Below are 23,787 nucleotides of genomic sequence, written 5' to 3' on the forward strand. Positions count from 1 at the left end.
AGTACATTATAAACTACTTCAGGGTCCTTACATGATTAAACTATACGTGGGCAGTTACTGATCAAATAATCCTCAATTTCACGTCCCAGATCACATTTAAATGAATAAAAAAAGATGGTTTACGGTTTCAAAAAGACACACGCATGTGCAGACAATCTAACCAGTCCACATGAATATAAATTAAGATATTAGACAAATATAACTATAATTTACTGGGAATATCAATAGAAATGTATCGATAATATAAAATAGAATAGAATACTCTAAATGACCTCCCAGTGAAGTACCACATCCAGTCAAGTCTCTTCATCCGGTATTATATCGTATATAATCATAAAATATCTGTATTATTGTTGACATTGCGCCGACTTATTTTTTTTCGACCGGCTTTCCAGTCTCGCCGTGACGTCACGCGCCGTATCCCGAGCGCTCCCCTGAGCGCGTGGTCCCGGTCGCGAGCACATGGAAGTGAGGTCGAGATTTGTGTCTGTGAGACGCGCGACTGATCATCAGAGAGAGAAGAGAAGAATGAAGAACGGGAATATAAAGAGCGACGCACGACGCGGTAAGAGTTCTCTCTGTGTCTTCTGTCGAATGCATTCAGTCATTTAAAGCTGTGTGTGTTTGACCACTCTGATGTTAATGCTAAGTACAAGTAAAACCTCTTTATCCCTCAAAGTGTCTGGTGCAGAACTTCATCTGAAGGAGTAACGGTCGACTTTAATGGGATGTGAATACAGGAGCAGTCAGGAACTATTGTTCTCAGGACAACTGTGATTTTCATCTGGCTTCTCTATTGTCTGTCCAACTCCTGCTTCCACTGATGTTAGCCTGCATGTTCTGTGAGTCTATTGTCTGCTGTTTTATATCAGGCTACTGTATACATGCCGAGCCTGTTATTCTCCATGGAGCAACAAAGTGTGGAGCTGCTTCTCTCATTGTTTCGTCTGTGCTGTGCAGTGTGATGGTGCAGTGATCACAACAATAGATGATAGAAGGCATCTGTGATAGCGTCTGAGACTGCTCACGGCTGCCTAATCCTGAGTGCACGAAGCTCTCTGACGTGGAGCTCGTTTGTGTGCCACAAAAGAAGACTTCTAAACGTGTGTGTTTTGTTTTATTGCATTTAAAAGGCAGTTAAAGCAGAGGTGGTGGAGACGTGAGGTGCAGCCACACGGGAGGACCACAAAAGATTGGGATTAGTGTGGACTCATTGTGTTGGACCTTCTGGGTGGGCAGGACGGTGTTTTTTTGTGTGCTGTAACTGGCTGACCTCGGGGGTTGGAGCCTCCATGACAACGTGCATCCACCCTCCTGAAGGTTTTGTCCAGGAACACACTGGAACCTTGTGAGGAGCTGATGTAATGTAACCAGGACCATCAAAAGACATCAACAGGGAGGCGTTCTGTGTTCAAACTGGGCTTGATTTGGGGGGAAAGTGAACGTTAGTGCGTCTTGGTTACAAATAACCGCAGTTTTAAACCACAGTTCTGTGGCTGCGTTTCACTGTCACACGGCAGAGTTTAAATGACGTCTGAATGTCTTTTCACCTGCCAAACGCCCACAGACATGATGATTACTGGGTCATCGAGAGCATCTGGAGAGCCTTTCTTCTTCTGCAAAATGAGCCACAGTCATTCACCTGCTTGGAAACTGCTCCCGCTAATATTTCATGCGTTACAACATGAATCGAGTCTTTTCAAGTCCAAACTGGCTTGGCAGCATCAGGTAGAAGAACTGTCGACCTGCCTGATGTGGAGGCGGCTGAAAATTGCCCCGGTTTGTGCCTCTAATGCAGCGTTATATATTTTACTGCAGTGTTTTCTTTCTACCTCTACGAAACGATATCGCAGAGGGAAATATACTTTTACTTCACCAGTTACATGACAGCGTTAGCTACTTTACAAACTATTAGTTTTGGGTTTGGGTTAGGGTTAAGGTGGCTTAACAGCTGTGAAGGTTCTTCCAGAATCCCCAAACACTCTTTTAACCATATGGAAGAAAATAGTAAAAGAAGATGGATTATTAACTTGTTTCCTCACCAGGTAGCCAGCTGCTGCCATCTTTGTTTGGGTCGGTAAAGTGCAATTTAGAAAACAAATCTGTTCCATAGATAATCCCTCCTTATGTATCTTTAAGATAAACCGATGCTTAACTCCGTAACTCAAATGTAACCCTAATGCTCACACATGAGAGGCACAAACGTATCAATTAATCTGCTGATGAATTCAACTAATCATTTAGTCTGGAAAATGTGAGAAAGTAGTTCAATAGGAGCATCCTTTTCAGTCTTATTTTGTCCGTCCAACAGTCCAAAACACAAAGATACTCAAGTAAAAGTGGTTTAAAACTGACATAATATTGAGCATTTTCACTGGATTTGGTTTTGCAGTAAACGTTGTGTACGTTAAAGTGTATCTCGGTGTTTTCCAGTCGAATACGCTGAGCCAAACTTCCCTGCCTCGTCCACAGCGACTGCACACATGCTTTTCGGATACTTCAGGGGCCCAGGAATACTTGGAGGTCGGCTGTTATGTAACCTGCGTTTTCCAGAGCCGGAGTAGATTAAAGCGGTTCATACTCGCCAGCTAGACTCCTCTCTCCTGGCTGCGTCTCGTTTCACGGCGTCACTGTTGTCACATGACATCACTTTCCTCTTTGGGAATAAGCCGCCTCATTTGCATGCTCTGTCTCCGAGCCATCCGTGTGTTTTTGTTGCCAGTGGCGACCTGTGTTTGGCTGCGTGCGCAGTGTTTTAATTTTACCACATGAGCGTATGTTGCTGAGGAATGTGACACGTGTGCTCTTGAATGCAACACCGCCACATACTTTACTCGGAGCTGAAGTTTGACTTCTCACTTCTTTTGTGTGTGAAAGGAAATATAAACTTGATACTGCAGCTATTGTAAATATCTTTTTATTCTATCAAATGTTTGGACATATGTGTGGAATTAGAATGTGGATTCAAGCACATATACGTGGCCCTGAAGGACACATTGTGCTGTCAAGTTTGCAGATCACTCGGAAAGTGGAAGCTAGCAGGCTAGGCTAACTAGCTTCCAATCGGAAGAAAGTAATAATGGGAAGGAAGAGGTTTAGCTAGCTAGAGCTAGCTGTCTCGCTTGAATAGTGGCCAACTTTCCCATGTCTGTCACGTGATGCTATGGGTCCCAAAAAGACCTTTTCTCATAGACTTACATTGGGAGAAAGAGACGTCTGTAAATCGACTTCCCAGTACGAACACTTGCCCTTACTTAAATCATTAGGTCGTGGAAGTTGTGATATGGCTGGACCGAGGGTTGGGAGGCGGGGTTAAAGGAAACGTTTGCACGCTTGTTATATGAGCTCATGGATGCTGAAGATCCAGATAATTTTACCTGAAGTCATGAACCACTGAGTGACTTTCATAGGAACGAACGAGGCGCCGCCTCTGAAGCTGCATCCAGTTCTACGTCCCTGGTTGGAATAGATCCAGCGACATTGCGTTTAACTTAACTAAGAACATTATAATTTCACTTTAAATTTCGAACAGGACTCGTACTATGTCTTCCTAATTCCGCTAAAAGCAAGTTAAGGCTACAAACCAAGACATTTTTAGCTTGTACGGATTAGTGGACATCTTTTTCCATAACTTCTCTGTTACCCCGCACATGATGTACCGGAGATCTTCCCTGTTTTAAATAAGTAAGAAGGCCTTTGTGCTGTTTGGAGCCTCTGAAAGAGACCATTTGGACCAGTGGTGTGTGTGTGTGTGTGTGTGTGTTTGTGTGTGTGTGTGTGTGTGTGTGTGTGTGTGGGGGGGGGGGGGCTCACAGCCATGTCTGGCTGTTATGTAACGGTATTGGTCCCTTTGGTGAATGATGTCATCGGCATATGCTTTTTAAATATATAACTTGACAAAGAAAGTAAAGATTTGAGAGAAGAAAAAAATGTATACATTCAGACTACTTGCATACTAACACTGCTGCGGGTTACCTTCCCTCTCAGCGGTGTAGAGTTCACTTTCAACCACCTTCATCTCACAGAAAGCCTTTTTTGTGCCCTATGTGACAACTTTGTATCAACTTTCAGCCCTTTTTTTTTGTTCTCCTCTATTTGCATGCCGGCGACGTCGCCGCGCAGCAGAGTGCTTTGTCGTGTGCAATATCGTGCCGCCGGTCCTCATCAAAGCGGGACGCTCCCGCTGCATTAGAGCTAATTCTCCCTCAGGAGCTCCCCCGTCAGCGCGGTGTGTGCAGACCTCCTCCACGCAGGAGGCCAAGAGGAGGGCACGGTTCTGTGAAGTCCTGGTGGAGGAGGGGAATGCTGCAGTGCAGAGCAGATACAGTTGTATATTGAAGGAAGGTCAAATGTTGAAGCAATCATCTACCGTATTTAGCTGTGAATGACTTTCCATTCATGTCACATCACAGATTGGTGTAAAGCAAGGAATCTGTGGCACGTGTGAAACTGTACTTCCTGTTTTTTGTGCGTAATAGTAATGTTCATCTTGGTACTCTACAGTAGGAACGCTGAAAAGATTGGTGGGTTAATGAATCATTCAATCGCAAGAAACATAATCAACCCCGTCGGCAAAAGTGCCCAATGTTTGTTAATTCCAGCCTCTTAAATGTGAGGATTTCCTGCTTTTAAGTACACCATGATGAAGAAATACTTCTGCAAGCAATTTGAAGGAATTTTGCACTATTTTCTCTCGTATGCTCTGAATAGTTATTAATAAGAAGAAGCATTGGCTGCGTTGCTTAAGATGAGCTGGGCTTGGCGTCATGGTTGTGATTGATGACTCTGCCTGTAGCAGGTGACCTACACATCAAAAATACCATGAATACCGAGTTTGTCTTTTGGGACTAAACAGGAGAAGCCGTGTCTGTGTCTCATGTTTATAAGACGCAGAGCGGTGTAGTTTAAAGAGGCTGACGGTGTACAGCAGGAGTAGAAGGCTGCACATGTTGACGTGGAATTACCCTCAATAGAAAAATATACCCAAGGACTCACCGGTCAGTGGACGTTAACATTGTCCAGGAGAGGAAGTACAGACACAGTATTTCAATCAGTCACACTGACGTCCAGCCTTGACTCCGTACGAGTGCATGAAGCTGACGTCGTGTGGCATTCCTAATGCATCCGGACAGAACTCCATGTTCCAGAGTTATAAACTGAATATATGACTAGAAAATGATCCTAACCTCGATCGTCACAGTCAAGCTTTCTATTATGAATATTAATGCGGCTTCTGTAATGCAGTTAATCGAGGGTCTACTCAAGCTACTCTGCCTCTTTAGCCACACCGGCGGTCTGCCGGTTCACCACTTTGGTTCAGACTGAAATATCTCAACAATTACTGTATGGATTGCCCCCTGCAGACAAGTGTGCACGGATCAATCCTGCAGACGTTTCCTCTGGCACCATCAGCAGATTGCCTTTTTAAATGTTTCCACATCTATTGGATGGATTCACGTGAACATTGGTATCATGTCCCCTGCAGGGTTAACTGTATTAAACTTTGGGGATCGCTTTGACTTTTTCTAGAGCATCTTTAGGTCAAAATGACGCTTTAAGTTCTACAGTTTGAGAACCTGCAAACCTCATGATATTCAGCCTCGGCTGTAGTTTGTGTTTGGGGTTGAACACGTCTAAATGTGGAATCTGCTCTGCGTTAACCGACGGGCTCGCTAGCTGGCACACAATCACTTTCACGAGGAGGGAGGGTGTCATGGTCGCCTACATGGGTGAGAATTACAATTCTGCAATTATTGAAAAGATCTTTAATTAAAGACCGTGAACAAATGCTTTCATTTTGAAGATGTTCTAATGTGTATCGGTCCGCCGTCCATTCCGAGCGCAACAAAAAAGTTCCCAGTTCTAGACCGTGCCCCAGCCTTTGTTAGCATGCAGACGTTAGTATTTAGCTCAAAGCTAAACCTTGCTTGGTTAAAGCAACTTTAACCATGAGTCATGTCACGTAAATGAAAAAGTAGTTTCTATAATGGCCAGTCAATGCTGCCGTTCTCCTCTCAGACATCTAAAACGTTCCTCACAGAACCAGAACTACAACCACCAACATGTCTGTTAAACCTCTGTCGGGTTTAATTGTTTTTTCGGGGTTGAAATAAACTTGTCCACATCTGTTTTTACTAAGAGAAAGCAGTCTAGCGTGTATGCTTTTTTTACAAAGATATTGTCAAATAAAAATACTTCTCTGTGGAAGAATTAGTTAGCTCACAATAATTAGTCTATATTATGTGTGCGTCTTTAAAAAACGAAACGGCATATCCAGTTTAGAGTTACTCCACCTTTGAACCCCGCGTCAGTTTTCTTTTTAAGTTGCTTCTAAATTGGAATAATCTGAATGATCCCGTATATGCTGTTCCACTGAAGCTTTGTCACACCTCTAATAAGCGCAATACACAAACCCGTGACTCAGCTTTTCACGGCTGCACCACTACATCAAATGTAAAGTCGTGCATGACTCAGCTGCTGCAAACACGCAGGAGGTCGGAGATCATCGCCATCGATGATCATAACGGAGAGCAGTGATCATGTCAGACAGGTAGATGTTCGGTCCAAACATTCACACTCCAAGCGAAAGGCGCCGTCGAGGAGGAGAATCGCTGCTCCACTTTCCAGGTTCTCCGGGTGAGATGAGTCACACTCTGCGAACAATGTGTTTGATTTTGCTGTCGGTTCACCTCAGCCGAGGAGAGAACAGACACAAACTGTTTGACTGACCTACATACTGTGTTTACGTGTCTTGCCGCTGTGCCGCTGGAAAGACTTTTGAGTTTGAGAGTAAGCATGCCCACACGTTTAATAATCACTGTTGAGCTGACGGAGCGGGCGGATGGACGCCTCTCGGTCGCCTGCGGCAGTGAAGGGTGAAGCCCACATGCCAACCCTGCGCAAAGACGATGTTACCAGAACAACGTGACCTGCCAGAGACGGCACATGAACCCTATTCACACTTCGAGTCTGTAATTTTGGTGGCTTTTTTCCCAGTGGTTCAGATGAATCTGAGGGGTCACGACATGGCTACCAGGGCAGGAAACGAGAAAAAAACTACATTTTGCCACAAAAAATGACAAATGAGTTTTTCTTTCTTTGTGTGTGGAATATTGTTTATTTTTTACCACTTAAGTCCTCTAAAAATCATTCAATTGAAACGCTCTGAGACGAGCACATCAGTTAAGCTCCTCTCAACTTCAAGACAAACGCTCAGTGATGAGCAGGCGTTGGAAACAGCTCAAAAAGATTGGGAGTATTTTGATTGTCTCTCAACGGCTCTCAACATGGCAACGCCTGTGCCGGTGGCTCACAGCTAACGGTGCTAACAGCGCTAACAGTACTTAATACAGCGACCGCTCCGGCAGAAATAACGGCGTTTACTTCAACATGCACTTAAAAGCAGTCAAGGCCGGCCCGGCTATGTCAACAAAGCAAGGAGAAGAGTGAACTCATCCTCTGCTCAGGTAGACGTTGCTCCTCCATCATGGCATGCATGTGGAGCCAGGCTGTGCTGGATGGTGGAGGTAGGTGGAAAAAAAAAAAGCAATGAGTTGGAAAATAATGACATGAAGGAAGAAGAATGTCCTCTTCAGTTCAGCCACGGGCCGCATCACTGAGGTATTTTATGAATGTATTTTTCAGATGAAAGACTCTGAACCTCTGTGGCTTAATTCAGAACCATCGTAGGTTAAAGGGACTCGAGGCCCGCCTCTCACCAGTCTACCCAGCGCAGAGATCCCTTCATACATGTCCCCATTAAGGTCGTTTATCAGCCCGAATCTTGTCCTTTGAGTTGCCCCCACGTTTCACATGTTAATGCCATCTGGTCCATTCTTGTGAATGCGATTTCTGAAGAATGCCCCGGAGGGAATTTCTTTCAAATTTGGCACAAATGTCCATCTGGGGACCTCGAGGATGAACTGATTAGATTCTGGGGGTACTCTGCTGTACTGTCCGTATATCGAAGTGTCCTTAAGTGCCTTTTACAGCAGCCCAACACATAGAATGGGTTAAATGCACAGGTCCGATCTCATGTATGTACCTTTATGTATATGACGACTGTGACAAAGTTTTAGGTCGTGAAGGCCTTCAGCGAATTTCTTCAAATTTGGCACAAATGTCCACTTGCACTCAAGGATTAATTTGCTAGTTATGACAATTTCACACAAACGTCTAATAGGATGAAATGATGAAGCGATGACATTTGTGGATGGACATGGATGTGAACTGCAACATGAGTGGTTAGCAGAGGAAAACGAATCATTCTTTTTAGACCACGAACAGAAAGCAAAGTCAGACTCATGATTGAAGTGAAACAAAGTGTGAATGCAGTCAGAATATCAGGCTAATTCTCATTTAAATCCTATTTGCTCTGATGCCGTTGGCTATGCAAAGACACTTTGCTGCATATATAAGCGCTAACGTTTATTTTATTCCCCTCTGCCACACGCTGCATGGGGGGGGGGGTATGTAATGAAAACACGTTTTTATAGACTTAAGGCTCATTCACAGGATGTTGTGGTTTATTAAACCAGTTTCATTTTCTTAATGCATAACAAATTAAATTGTGCTGCTGCAGCCTTTTACATTAATGTCACTTGTATTTATTTATATATATATATATATATATATATATATATATATATATATATATATAAATATATCGCTGTATTATTAGTGTCATTATCAGTTCTTTTTTTGCCTATAGATTCCTGCTGATTCATCCTTATTTATTACACAGAGAAGCAGACAGTACAACGCAGGATCACATGTTACCAGCAGAGTTCACAGTGCAGTTTAATGACCATTAAAGCACCGTTAATGAAATATTAATCGTGTCTTGTCAGTGCCGACTCTCTCCATCACTCATCGGGGGTTGGAGGTCAGGCCGCCGTCCGTCTGGCAGAATTCATCAGACTGATTAAAAAGTCCCCGGCAAAGGTTAATGTGGCTTCACTCCTGGAGCGAGGCCGGCCTGCTGCCGTTGAACGCGCCAAACGAGGAAGGTGTTTTTAAGTGCAGAGGTGAGATCCTCAGGTGGTTCCATCTTTAGGCGGAAACGACTTCCTCGTCTTCTCCTCTTTGTCGTGTTGTTCAAAGCCGGCTGAGCGAGAAACGCTGCCGGCCTTAAAATAAACCGGCGGCGGGTTATACGTCTGCAGCTGTCGTACGGTGTGTTCAGGCGTCGCGGGACGTCTGACACCCGGTCTTCACCGAGGTCCTCGATGAGGCTGCGTAGCTGTCTGTCACTCAGGATCTCTGTCTGTCTGTCTGTCTGGATGAAAGGAGGCAGGCGGTACAGGGTTGAGGGAGTCCAACCCGATTAAAGCGTCGTCTCACTGTACTTTAGTATATAGAGGTTTGTGTTTACAGTGACATTTAAAGATTTTTCTGAAGCACGTTCACTTCACACTTCACAGAGCTCAGCCCTCGTTCTTTTCCCGCCTGGATCTGCCGGGGCGCCTTGAACGCACTGATCCCGCTCCCCTTGATGTGCTGACTGTCTGTCCCCGGGGCGGTTTTGATTGCCTCTTTACTCCTCTCCTATGTAAGTCAATAGGAGCCAGCTTGCCATCTGTGGGAATTGATACCTCTGCTGAATCATACTATTAAAGTGCTCCTCCATCTTCCATTCCGCTGTCTCTCCCTTCCCCCTCTCCCTCTGAGAGGACATGTCTTATCTGACTGTGTGAGGTTCAGGAGACGAGGCTGCCAGTTGGGGCTAAGGCCGCGTTTAAACCGAAAATAGACCGGCGCTGGTGAGAAGGTGAAATAAGAACGTCATGGTCCATCTTTAATAATACATCTTTCTAGTGCGTAGATGCTTCTCAGAGGGTTAGAGGACTATAAGACAGGATTGTATACAGTCAATACTTATTTATTTTTTGGATATGTTACAAAGGTGTTTATAATGGACCTGTACTGTAGGACCTGTACTGTAGGACCTGTGACAATTGGTCTGTTAATCCATCAGTCAATCGATGGGAAAATAATCGTAGTTATTTGGATAGTTGAATAATCTTTTTGGTCATTTTTTCAATGGTAAATGTTAAATATTTGCAGGTTTTGGCTCTCAAATGTGATAGTAAACTAAACATCTTTGGGATTTGGACTGTTATTTGAACATATAAAACATTTTAAGACGTTACTTTGGGCTGTGATAAATTTATAATTTTCAGTCAATTTATAGACCAATCGATTAATTTAAGACAATAAGCCTTAAAGTACTTCCAATTTATTTTAATAGCTTTTAGTTTATTTGTGTCTGTCCCCTCATCGTCTACAGTAGTTACCAACCTTTATGGCTTATGACTGCTCTAAAATATAACTTTATTTACATTTTTGGACACTTGAAGAGGTAAAATTGTTCAGTTATTGATTAGAAGAATTGTAAGTAGAGGAATGTGTAATGTTTGTTCTTCTCTTAATGATCTAATGACCCCTCAGACTTGTCTTGTCTTTTGGGGTCCGTACCTTCATTACATTTTAAATTAAATTAATTTTAAGCAAACTATGGCTGATTATTAATGAACACATTCGTCACCTCTGAATAATTCTGACAGTCAAACTCAAATCCAAGTCAAGAGTTTGCTGTTTCCGACATTCCTTTGGTCACCCGGCACTAAACCAGACGCTAAAACAAATGTTTGTTTATTGGGGGGGATTAATGGCGCCCTGTAAATGTTCCCCTGCTCCTCCGGTGTCACTTCTTAAAGTTGCTCTTGAAGGACAGTTGTGAAAACATCGACGGTGATAACAGAGGAGCAGAAGCCGCAGCCAGCTGACACCTCCAGCCTCTAATGGAGATGCAGTGTGAGGAGGAGGAGGAGGAGGGGGAGGAAGAGGGGGAGGAAGAGGGGGAGGATAGTTTGTGCCACTGCTGACTTGTCACTGCCGGCCCAGCAGGCTCATCCTGCTCCTGATTAATGGAGCTGTCTGCTGAGCCTCGCAAGGGAAGAGCAGGGCTGTTCTGCCGTTCACTGAAGCCCCTGTTTATTTGCCCACAACAGATGGGCCCCCTGGGGCCCCCGGCTCGTTTGCACCTTATGCGCTCAGCATCCTTCATCTTAATCAGTGAACGGGTTCCTGAGCGCAGTCACCTGACCTACAGGTGACCTCCGCGAAGTGTCCTCCTTCCCCAAAGAAAACAACGGCTCATTACTCCGCCTTTTCTCCGTCTTTTTGTCCTCGAATCTGCAGGAGGACGACACACCTGATGTTGCCGTCCTTCAGGGTCTTAATGTAGTGTGATGTTAGTCACGTGTTTGTTTTTATTATGATGCTATAGTACAAGTTTATCTTCTCTATAATAAGCAGCACTAGTCCACATCATTAGAGAACATGTAACGATCTATCCTTCAGTAATTGATCATGAAAGTTATGGCTTAAACCAAAGATTAATTCCCCTGTCTCAATTCTCCCAATTGATCAATCAACGTCAGAAAAAAGTAAATAACAACCATTAGAACGTGCCAAAGCTGATGAATTCATACAAATTACATACAAAACCTGAAAACAATCGTTTTAAAGTCAGTAAATGTTCACGTCTGAAAGGACCTTTTTGTTTTAAAAAGTGACTTAAAGGATAAATTGATGAGCAAAGCCGTTGCTACTTTGTAAACCGTTTCTAGATATAACATATCTAATCTATCGACTGACACCTCTCCAGAGGATTATGTTTCAGGAGCGTCTCAGACAGAAGCAGCTGAGTGTTGAGAGAGAGACAAAGAGTCTGATACGAGCAGCATGTGGAGTAAAACAGCCAATTAAACATTTTCTGGGTTTTGTTCCAGAATGGTTTTTTTTTTTTTTCTTTTGCACTCGTACTTGTAAATCTAATCACCAGCTTCTGCCAAATGAGAGGAATGCAGCACCAGACTGGGAGAAGAAGCGTCTGTGCCGCCGCGTCTCCTGAGCCTTTCATTCACGCAGCAGATTGTCTCCGCTTGTCTCGGATTCAACACAAATTCTACGTCTTGGACGGAGAAGACGGCTCTGACACTCCCCGTTAATTGTCACAGACGTACAAATCCTTTGTTTTAATCCCCAGATTCTTTTTTTTTTTTTTTGGAGAATTGAACATGTCTTATCCTCCTCCCCCTCTCCTCTGTGGTGACATTGGACATTGTTTCCTACTTCCTGCTGATGGCTGTTGTTTCTTTTCACTGTCGGGGAGAAGCAGGACGGGACTTTTTCACTTGCTGCTGATTCACCACAGATTAGATTGCCGTCCCCGGGCGTGAGATCGCCCGGCTTCACACTGTAGCATTACATGAGGCGTTCATAGTCAGGGCCATAATGCATCCCATTGTACATGATAGAGGAACGGCTCTTTTATGTCTTATGACATCGATTCAAGGCTGCGTCCAAAGCGTTTGTGACAGATTCTAGCTGATCACATTAAGTAATAGCTTCCTTCCGCTGAATCTTTTCCCTGGAAGTTGAAGTCGGGCACTTTTTTTTCTACTAAGTGGGGAGTAAAACAGATGCTTCATGTGAGAGAATTAGCTTCCTAATGTAAACTGATTAAGGATTAGTAGAGCGGAGCTCTTTCTCTTTACTGCTCAAATTGCCTTCGTTCTTTCACCGCCTCCCTTTTCGTTCCTGCAGCACACATCTTAAAAATCGGCAAAACTCTCAGCGCATTTTGGCTCAGCGAGGCTTTATTTAGGCAGAAGAACGACACAGGGGCAGTTTTTTTTGTTGCACTACTCCAGAAGAAAGCGGCTTAAAGCTTAAAATCCAACAGATTTTCACACCTCTGACACCAGTTGGCGCTCACTAAATACAGGCCACGGGGTTAATAGTCTTCACGCGGTACAGACGCACTTTACAATGAAGACATTGCCACATTTACCGATTGATCGTTTTTGAACGGTCCTTGAATTTCACACAGAGGCAGACTTCAGATTCATCAGCTGTAGATGCCAACTCACTCTTTACATCCATCAGTTGGTTGAACACTTTGTGTCCTACTTTGTTAAAAGAAATGTAAAAGAAACACTATCGTTGTTAATTGCAGTAGAGCTTGTTAGTCCTTGAATTATGATTATTGTAAGCCAACCAATGAGAACGCAAAGAAAGCCCCACCCCCCCGTAGGGACACCAAACCAAACCAAACTTAGTCATTTTGATTCAAAGCGTGATGTTTTACTAAACCTAGCTGAGTAGTTTTGTTGGCTAAATTAAACGTAATTGAGAATGCATGTTTTGAAAATTGGCAAAAGCGACACAAGCTGTTAAAACACTAAAATGTTCTGGTTTGCAGAATTGTACAACGGTAACATTCTATTCCGGCGACTGGGTTTCATTTGCAACTTGGACCAAATGTGTTGTTGCGCCTGCGGGAAAACCGATAACTAGTAAAGACGAGTGGAAGCAGTGTGCCAACGACATCGCCGTCAGCCGGCGTGAACACACGCACGGCGGTGCGTCGTTTACCCGATCACAAAAAGTAGTTTGGAGACGAACTCTTTGGGGATTCCTCCTGCTGAAAGATCTCGTGGTGTGACCGCCTCCTGCCGGTCAGTCACGTCGTGTGAAACTTCAAGACATGTGACCTAAACAGAGCAGACACACAATGAAGGGTTTAATTCAATCTTTGCTTTTTTTGTTTTTGTTTGATTTTTTTTAGAAAGGCCATAAAAAAGACGTTTCCCTTTCAAACACGTAGAGAAACCCAACGTATGACAGGCCTAGTTACGGTTGCTAAGCTATGATTGGACAACCACTGTCGGGGGAGGAGGGTTTAGGGAACAGTCAATCAATACAAACAAAAACCCCTGCAAGTACACGTCTTTGTACACCTCCTTCCTTTGTGATGGTGAATGGTGCGCTCGCAGCTGATCGGATGGCTCTTTGTCTGTAATACCCTCACATGGTATTCCAGCCCACCTCCGTTTAATCTCTTTGGGCCCGAGCCAACTCTAAATGCACAGATCGCCGCTTTTCCCAGAGACAGCAGAGTCAGCAGGGCTGTGCTTCTCCGCTGAGGCCCCCCATGCAAACCCCCCCCCCCCGGGTCCCTGCCTCCCATGCCCTGAAAAGGAGGTTGAACCTGCGGGACCGGCTCTGCCGCGGTGGCCTGGTACTCATCAGGCGGTGGAGGTGGTTTTTTTCATTCATTTACTCTGCTGTGTGAGTGTGCCTTTAACATTAAACAAGCAAGGGCCGACGTGTAAATATTTAGCCTTCTGTGTTTGAGCGAGTTCAAACGCGGCGGAAGAAATGAATGGGGCGGGGGGGGGGGGGGGGGCATGCTTCAACTAGTGCAGCCCTGATAAAAGAAGCTGAATTAAACGTCCATAAAGAAACTTCACAGCTCAACCTACAGTTTCATTGTGAAAGGGCGGCCATTAATCACACACCCGTCTTTAATGTAGGACACCGAGGCGTCCGGTCTCGTCCCCTGAGTTTCCCACCGCCGGTTGTTGATTAATGTGCCTCAGATTGAAGCTCCACCGCCGTGTAGCGCTAGGTTAGCTATTGGTGAAGTCTCAAAATAAGGCATGCCGGGATGCGTGAGAGGGTCACCAGGGTCAGGAGGCGGGGTGAGAAGCCGTGGCATGAGAGGTAATTTTAGTCGCTGTCTAAAATGGTCAGAGAGGTTGTGACCCTTTTTTAAAAGTGTGAGAGAGGAACATGTGATGCAATACGACTTCCTCATTCTGACTCCCTCCTTAATGTAAAAAGCCCGCGTTAAAGAGGACAACGTGTTTCTTTATTTTAAATCTTCTTCCTCTTTGTGAATAAGCCCTTCTCATCGTCTGGAAGTTGATTTGTCATGCGTCCCTTCGGTGTCTCTCGTGCCTCTTCTGCTTCCGGTTCTTCCTCGGCCTGCAGAGCTTCAGCTGCTGCCCTCTGCGCTCAAAGAGCCACGCAGTAGTTCTCGTGGCATTTAGATGAAATCAGATGCATCTGCAGCATCGGATGGTTCACGGGTGGGTCGACCAGATGAACTGACATCACGGAAAATGTCAAAGCTGTCAATGAAAAAAGAAACATGAGATATATATATATATATATTTTTAAAGTTTGAACTCTTCTTTAAAAAGTACAGTGATGATGTTTGGGGAGAGATTCATGGAAGGGTTCACAGCTCGTCTATTTGATCCATCTAAGATTTACAAGGATGTCTCGCTGATGTGGGACAGATGTCCAACCTCACACACGGGGCCGAAAGCTTGACCCTGACCCTTCCAGCGCTCAGCCTCTTCACCCGCGTTCTCTTGATCCCCAAATAATGTCATGGCCGTCATCACTTTACCGGGTTGGAGAGTGATCCGGGGGAATCCACTGCACCCCCATGTCGCCTTGTTCCTTGATGGCACATCATAAAATATGAGTATTTGTATTTGATACAAACATTGTATGATCCTGCAAAACCCAATAAAAAAAAAAAGTAAAAGTAGCGATACTACAATGTAAAAATACTCTGTTACAAGTGAAGTTTTGCTTTTAAACTCTTTAGGAAAAGTATAAAAGTATTAGCATCATAACTTTACAGAGTAGCAAAAGTAAAAGCAGGTACACTGGCTTGTAATTTCATGCGTTCATGTGTTCATCACTTTAACGTTACAGCTGGACACAGTGAAGCTAGTTACTCTCTATACTGCTGCTTCGCTGCACAAAAGCCTTCAAAATAAATGAGGTGGAGTAAAAAGTACAATATTTAAGTATAGAGTAGCATAAAATGGAAATTACCTCAAAATTGTACTTAAGTGTAATACTTGATTAAATGGACTTTGTTAGAATCTTCCACTGAAGCTGCTTTTTGTGCCTGAAAATGCAACTGAATGAGTTTGACTTGTTTCTGTGCTTCTGCAATGAAACATATTAGAGGAAAGAAAGTGGAAAGAGACACATTAAGCTTCCTTCCTGGTTTCCTGAGAATGATAACGGCGTCATTCTTACAGCAGGAAGTAAACACTGAGCGTTAATGTGAGTCCTGGTTGTTCGCTGATTGGATTTGTGTGAATAAACGGTTAAATTCCATGAATGTGGTTGAGAACAGACGGTCTTATATCAGCGTGTCGATCTGTGTATAAGGAATCGTTTGCTTCTGTTCCTACGCTGTACACTGATTTCACACAAATGTACTCATTTTCAGAGGAAGTCAGTGAAACAGTGCACATTGTGGACTACGCCGGTGCTTTATCGAGTTAGCTTGTGACCCGAAGAGACCTCGACTTCACCTCTCACAGCTCGTGGTCAGTCTACCTTTTGGCCAATAATCAAAATCCTTGATTCAGAATGTGAATGAAGGAGTTTCTCTTCTGTAACGTCACTATGAGCTCGATCACCGTTGGAGGAATAAGTGGTGTAACAAGGCGGGGCGGGGCTAGCTGTGCTAGCATGCTCACATTGTTTTGATGATGTTTGTTCATTAATTTTTCTTACACGATGCACATTTAAAGATTCTTAAACCCACATTTTATAAATATAGGGCCTAATTGAAGTTCTGAATCAAACTTATTTTGATGGTTTGGTCTGTTTAGGGTCACATCCAAAGACATTTGAAGCTACTACGAGGAACTTTCATTTTGTGTTGTGGAGCACCAGAGGCCTTTTACAAAACCTCTCATTTTACTGCAGCGGGGTCTGGTTCTGGTTCTGGTTCTGGTTCTGGTTCTGGTTCTGGTTCTCCCGTCCCTCCCTCCAATAGTCAATCTTCAAACGGATGGTCTTTTTTAGCACCGATATCAAACTACGACCGTTTCATAAGCAGTTAAATGTTCCTCACAGTAACTTTAATTTGAAAGAATGTGAGACAAAGACTAGCAGCAGACCCCTGTGTTTGAGAACAGCAACATATTTGATCTATTTGCTTGAAAAATGACCAAAATGATTAATCCGACTAATCGATTAGTTGTCCCTACTGTACTGTCAATGCACAGTATTATACAACGCTCACATGATCGACTCTCCAACAACACAACCGTCTCCAGCTCTCCCTGACGCGAACGCTCGGAAGTCCTGAATCTCTCCCGTCTCCGGGTTGCTGCCTCCCATGTGACGTGAACAGATGTGTATTGAGGAAAAAAACGTCATTGATGGAGAGTCATGTCTGGGAGCCAGTTAGTGAGTTTATCAGAGGAAGCCAATGAGCGAGAAGAGAGCAGTTCAGATCAATGAAAGTCTTGTTTTCAGCCATGAGGGAGTATTAGTGTACAGCCAAAGTAAATGATGCTAATTCATTATTTCTTCATGCCATGCTCCATGAGGGACAAACCCCCTAACTTTATTCACTGTGTTTCAGTGTTAGTCTTGAGCATCACCCATAATATAATAATACACACTACTTCCTCACATAAACTTGGAAAACATCGCTTTGAACGTGTTTTCAAGGACAGAACGAACTAATATCTCAGAGTGTGACTTTGAATAAATGGTCGAGCTGTCAAGTGGCAAAAAAAACAGATTAGTTAGAAACTAAGTCTTCATACATTATTCATCTCCTGTTGTCTTTGCTGAAGGAACGTACAGCCGCGGTCACTATTTCACTTTTATTAGATGCAGCTCATCTGATTTGCTTCATAAAGAGGAAGTTGAGAAGTGCACACAGTGTGTGTGTGTGTGTGTGTGTGTGTGTGTGTGTGTGTGTGTGTGTGTGTGTGTGTGTGTGTGTGTGTGTGTGAGATATATAGGTGTCCTGATTGTTTACATTCCTCATGTGTTGCAGCAACTTATAGCTTAAAAAAAAAAAAAGCGAGTCAAACGAGCCAACTTTCTGTCCGTCGTCGTGGATTTGCAGCGGTTTCATGAAGGCCCGTCATTGTTTTTAATTAAGGCCGTTTAAGCGTCGTAAGTTCTCCAGGCTGAATGCTCCCGTCACGCTCCTCTTTGTCCCCGCTTCTTCAGAGGAAAAGGAAGAAAAAAAACGTGTGAGCATTCATTCCGGACTTGCACCTGTTGAATGGAGCGTACGTCTTCCCCGTTTTACGTCTTGAATTTACTGCCCTCAGCTGGAGGGACGACCTTTCACTCGGCCTCTATCGGAGAGCTGCAGCAGCTGTGATGACTTCACTGGCTCTTGGTGTAAAAAGAAGTGAGGGGGGGCTCTCCCTGCACCTTGAACCTGATAGCAGCCTGATTTGACACGCTGCTGCGTCAGCTGTTCGTTTCTATCCGATTTAACTGATTTCAAAGAAATAAAAAGGTGTATTCATTTCTCCTTGTGGTGTCATTTGTATCTATTCATGTGATTGAAAGACGGGCAGGAAGAAACCACTAAAATCCCCCCCCCCCCCCCCCCCAGTTTCTGATATGTGTGGTCCTTGGCAAATTGACTTCTTTTTTTTTAGCAGCTGTGTGAAGAGAAACGTTAGCAATGCTGACTCATTACAAAGACGAGCTGAAGGATCTGTGCCAGTGTATTTGTGGTTTGGCAGAGACAAACGTAGCACGCTTCCACTGGAGATCAGCGTTGGAGCACGAGGAGAAATCTCCGCTTTGTAAATGGGATGATTTTAGGAAGTGCCCCATTACCGAGCAGCTCCTCTGCGCCCGCTGGCTTTCCTCTGGAGCAGCTGCCGGTCAGCGGGTAAATCTCTGAGATGCAGATTGCTAATGAGCTCTTGAGGAAGCCCTGAACCCTGGCCCTGTCCCTGAACTCAGCATCACGCCGTGTGAAGTGAAGAGCAACCCCTGCTGGGGGGTGGGGGGGGAGTTAAGAAGTGTGAATATTACCAACGTCACATAAATTCTGTAAACAAGTGCGTTCGACTGCGGTGTGAGATGTCTGGCTTTGCTGCACAGGAGTCGTGAGATCTCGCGGTGGTCTTCCAAAGATCCAGAACGGTCCAGGTAACCTATTACCATTGAAGTAGGTTCGTCAGGTTGAAGGAGGACTTTCGCTGAATGGCTTATGAGACGAAGAGTAATCTATAACGCTGTGTTTCAGCTCTCTGTCCAGACTCAAACAGAACCTCCAGAGTGTATACATCTTTGCTAAACGGTTAAACTCCTCTTTCACTAAATGGTGACCAAAGCATTAAGCTTTATTTTGACTTTGTCAGACAAAAGGAGGATTTTATCAGCTGAAAGACTGTTTATAGTGTTTATGGGCTGCGAGTAAGATGACAACAGACGCAGAAAGCTATGCAAACGTGGCCGCATTAAAACACAACAGAGGTGACCACAGACAGCAGGAAGAGAGTGAGCAGCGGTGTGAACAGGCTCTGCACAATAGCTGTGCGTATGTAAAGGTGTGGTGGACAGTGTAAGTGATTGCTTTATTTAGGGAGGACGTGTTGTTGGGGAGAAGCCAGCATGTAGAAACTGGACACGGCATTCTAAGACAATGACAGATTCCCTCCCTTATTTTTCTGTATTTTGTACATTTGTTCCTGCACATTCCTTACACCTCCGACCACATTCCTCCTTCGGATGATGAAGATGAATTCTGTCTGCTGTTGGACGGTGATTCAGGTCTGATGTGTCGCCTGCTGGCGTCATGGCGTTAAAGTTGTTTTATGGACGGCAGCCAGCCGGCTCCCTTTTTGTGACCTATTGTAATCGAGTCCACCCCTTCGAGCGCCGTTGTTATCAGTGACCTGGTTTAATCAGCATCAGATGAAATGGGATTTCCACCAGCAGACCAAAAGTCACAGCGGGAATTCATAAGCGCTCTCCTGCTTGCATCGCTGTGTTAGCAGCAGGCAGTTTGGTTGCCGCTTATCATGTATAAATAGCAGTGGTGCATAAATGAAAGTGCAGAGCAGATATGAGTGTGCAGCCATAAGAGCTGCTGCACACTATGAGGTACATGTGACTGAGCAGGATTTCTTCTCTGTGGCAGCTTTAAGCGGGGCCGCGCTCCGATATCAAACCTCCACAAATAGTGTTAAGGTCACGTGAGGAGGCACGGTGCCAGTTGGGTCGTGTTGGTTACAACCTCGCCCACATTTCTTTTCATTTAATGTCAGCCTCCTGGAAATACATTCTCTCTGACACGTAGCAACGTGTTTTTTACAGCCACTCAGCTGTCCAAGAAGTCATCCTCTCTGTGAACCACGTAATGCCGCTGTGATGGTGACCAAATCTCTCAGCAGCAAGAAGACCTTTTTGAATACAAGGCTGGTTGTTTTATATGTAAAGGGAACCTTGGGAAATGTAGAATCCAGTGTTTTTGTAGAGCTCTTTCCCACAATAGGGAGTAAAACTCAGGATATCTTGTCCTCCTTTCCCTTTCCCTTAATCATTCTCTCACAAACCCCCAACATTAAGAGAGTGCTCAGTCCCTGCAGTGCCTCTTTAAAGGAGCAGTGCAGTTAAAACTGGATTTTTATGTCCATATGCAACCAAAACGTTGATGTGTTCCCCGCTGCCTGAAGACGGAGCGGACGCTGACCAGGTTGGCGAGGTAGGCTGGCGAGATTTCAGCTGGTCTTTCTGGTTACAGCTTAGCTTCATGTCGTTGAGATTAAGCTATGCAGATCTTACTTCAAACTGTATTTCTCAAAATTATGTTTATTCCCCAAACACCTTCTTAAGAATAGTCTTTCCAACTTTCCCTACTGAACTTAAGGTGGGAGGAGGTGACGTTAACTGTTTATTAGCCATTAGAGCTACCCTGCAAACCCTGCTGCATCGATCTATCAAGACGACTTGAATAAATTATAAAAGTGAGGTTTGCATCCTTTTGAGAGTGTCTTTGTGTGTGTGTGTGTGTGTGTGTGTGTGTGTGTGTGTGTGTGTGTGTGTGTGTGTGTGTGTGTGTGTGTGTGTGTGTGTGTGTGTGTGAGACACATTTCTCAGATTCTGTTTAAAGACCCCTTCATAGCTTGTTTTGTAATAAATAACATTATTATGGTTCTTCCACTTACAATCATACCTCTGGTGTTGTTTGAGGCGACGCAACACATGTTTTGCATACGTGCATTCCAGAGTGACTTTCCCCTACAGACGTACACACACACACACACACACACACACACACACACACACACACGCACAGCTTTCGGATCAGCGACAGGAAGTGGAGGAGGACTTCAGCCTTCATAGAGAAACTCCAGTTGAAAGCAGAGCTGTCCAGTACGACGTCAGCGCCACTTCTTCGAAATGTTGCCCCTGGCTTTACGACTCTGGACTGTCATGTGGTTTACAGCTTCAGAGGTGTAGACTCCAGCAGGTTCATCAGTGTGTCAAAGCCCACCGCACAGCAGACGCTGACGACGTCGGGCTGACTTTTGTGAAAATGTGTTTAAGAAGAGAGAATGCTAAGAGCTAAGCTAATGCAGTCTGATGTCGCTTTGGATGCTGCGGTTTGCTCTTGAATTGAAACTTTTGAGAGAAGACGAAACACGGTCATCCTCCCACGTATGAAACGTTGACTTCACGAGGAATGAATCGTGCTCTCTTGGCCCTGCTGGGTCCGGTATGACCAGTAGCTTATGGTGGCTAATGTTAGCAAACTATACATACTGCAGATATGGTGGTGTTCTTGACATTACTGAGTTACTTCACTGATTTATTGACTCTTCTTGGGCCGATATATTAAGTTTCACTTTTGCTATTTACTATTATGCCACATATTCAGTTACATTCAGTCATAAACGGTTTTGAACGTGTTGCGAAACGTGGCCGGCTGCGTTGTTGCTCAAGCGCTCTTTGACATAGTTGTGTTGTTGAATAGCATTGGGAGCTAGCTAGCAGCATGTTTGTAGATGGAGCAGAACAAGATGAAACATTAATCTTCACTCGGTGTCGGGCGTCAGTTTGTGAATGACCTGTAGCCTGCTGACGCATCGCTCAGAGTGTGAACAAAGCATCAGGGATGACGTGTCACGTTCCTCTTGTTACTCTGTACATGCACAGTGTCTTTTCAAAATAAAGTTCTGTGTTCACAGGAAACGTACGGGTTTCTCTCGGTACGTCGCTTTTCAAATAAACAAAACCAGTTGGTAGGAAAAGATTGTGGTTTTGGTTAAAATAAGTCAGTTTGTTCTGTAATTGGTGTATGGAAGTTAGGTAACAAAACAAAAAAGTTAAACTACATTCATGTTGTCTTGGTTTCACAAGACACGAATAGCAGTCTCCCAGATCCTGGTCCTGTGTTTGTTTAATGTAATAATGATGGAGATGGGTTTACGTTACAGTTAGTTGATAGACCGGTGCGTCTCACACAGATGCTAAAAGGTGCCTTCGGGCGTCGGTATCAGATGCAGAAGGGCACTGGGCGGAGGTATTTGACAAGTTGGCACTGCAAAGGGGCTGTTTTATTCCACTCCATAGTTTTGGTTTAAAACTACTTAAGTGCTAAATAAAAGTGGAAAACTCAATGTTAACATGTTAACTGTTCCAAGAAGAAGTTAAATCAAACTTAGACGGTCATCTAGGAAACAAATCTTTACACCTTACAGGATGATTGTCTTTCTTTTTTGTTTTCTTAACCTGTTGATCAGATAAACCAACTTATACCAACTTGTACATTTGTGTTTTTACTCTAAAGTTGGACTTCACTTCTCTCTTTTTTTTCCTGCTGTTATCTGACTTTCACAGCAAATTTACAACTAACGCGCCCACAACTCATAATGAAAGGAGTGGCTCATCTCATAAGCAGAGTTGAAAGTCTTACTTGCATTATGAAACAAAAGTTAGCTCACAAACGGTCATACCGGTACTTGAACATCTCCTTTCTCTGTTTTGCAGGCTGGGTGCTGCTGCAGACCCTCATGCAGTCCCATGCTTTACTGCAGCTGTCGCGCCTACAGACGACTGAAGATACTGATCTGAATGGGAAGGATGCAAAGGTGGAAGCAGTCAGTGTTGGATTCAGTTTCACAGAGTCCTAATGGAACACACACACACACACACACACACACACACACACACACACACACACACACACACACACACACATTGCATGGTTTTTAATACTATCTACTTCCCCCTGTACTGGAGAGGACACAGATACACCCTGAATGGGCCCCTGTGGTGATCTACATTGTCGTTGGGAAGTACCTAGTATTACAACCGCCATGCTGGTCTGCTTAAAGGGACAGTGCTGCTGATCCACGTTCTGGATGTTTCAGTTGTTGCCGTATTAGTGAGCGAGCAACTTTTCTGCGCAGAGTTTAGGAGTCAACGAGGGTATTTTTGGGATATAGTATCTTATATCGGTTTACTTTCTGTTGGAAAAAGAAAATAGAGAAGTCTACTCAATTCAAAACTTGACAAATCTATAATTGCTGTGGTCATGAGAATTAGTTCCAGAATACATTGAGGATTCGTGATGCAGTGTAAATAAAGTGTAACCGCAGCGAGGTGAAAGAGGAATGGACTATGTTTTGCAACAGTTTATGAAACCACAACCACATACAGTACATATAAGGCGTGCGCCTTATATGTATTTTCTCTTACTTTGCGCTGTTGTATGTCATTTTAAAACACGTGTTTGAATAAATATTTCAGGCTGATTTACCTCTGTGTGTGTGTGTGTGTGTGTGTGTGTGTGTGTGTGTGTGTGTGTGTGTGTTTTTCTTCGAGTCCAACGAGCGAGTAAAGCGTACACGTTACGCTGAAGCCGGTCCTGGCTGTTCTGCATCGCTGCCTCCTGTTTACAGCTGCGGAGTGTGAAAGTGTTTAATCTGTACATGAGCTCCTCGCGCATCTCCCAAGGGTCAATTACACACACGAAACAATACATCTTCACTTATTACAAAAGCCTAACCGCAGCACAGAGGCGTTGCCTTATTGATAAGGTGCTTTCCCGCACAATTTTCCATTTATTACAATTGAAAATATGAAATGGTCCAAACTTCAGTTACGTGTCCACGCACTCAT

General features: G+C 44.1%; 1 long non-coding RNA gene across 1 annotated transcript; it reads left to right on the top strand.

The window, feature by feature from the left end:
* The first annotated feature begins 475 nt into the window (after positions 1-475).
* Positions 476-23,422, top strand: LOC137871642 (uncharacterized). The gene is made up of 2 exons (XR_011102825.1): positions 476-565; positions 22,654-23,422. It is a non-coding gene; the product is annotated as an uncharacterized lncRNA (long non-coding RNA).
* Positions 23,423-23,787: the final 365 nt, after the last annotated feature.

The sequence above is a fragment of the Cebidichthys violaceus genome, unplaced genomic scaffold (assembly GCF_023349555.1).
Source record: "Cebidichthys violaceus isolate CVI_PGR_0920_01 unplaced genomic scaffold, fCebVio1.0.p SCAF_15, whole genome shotgun sequence".
In the NCBI taxonomy this organism is placed as follows: Eukaryota; Metazoa; Chordata; class Actinopteri; order Perciformes; family Stichaeidae; genus Cebidichthys; species Cebidichthys violaceus.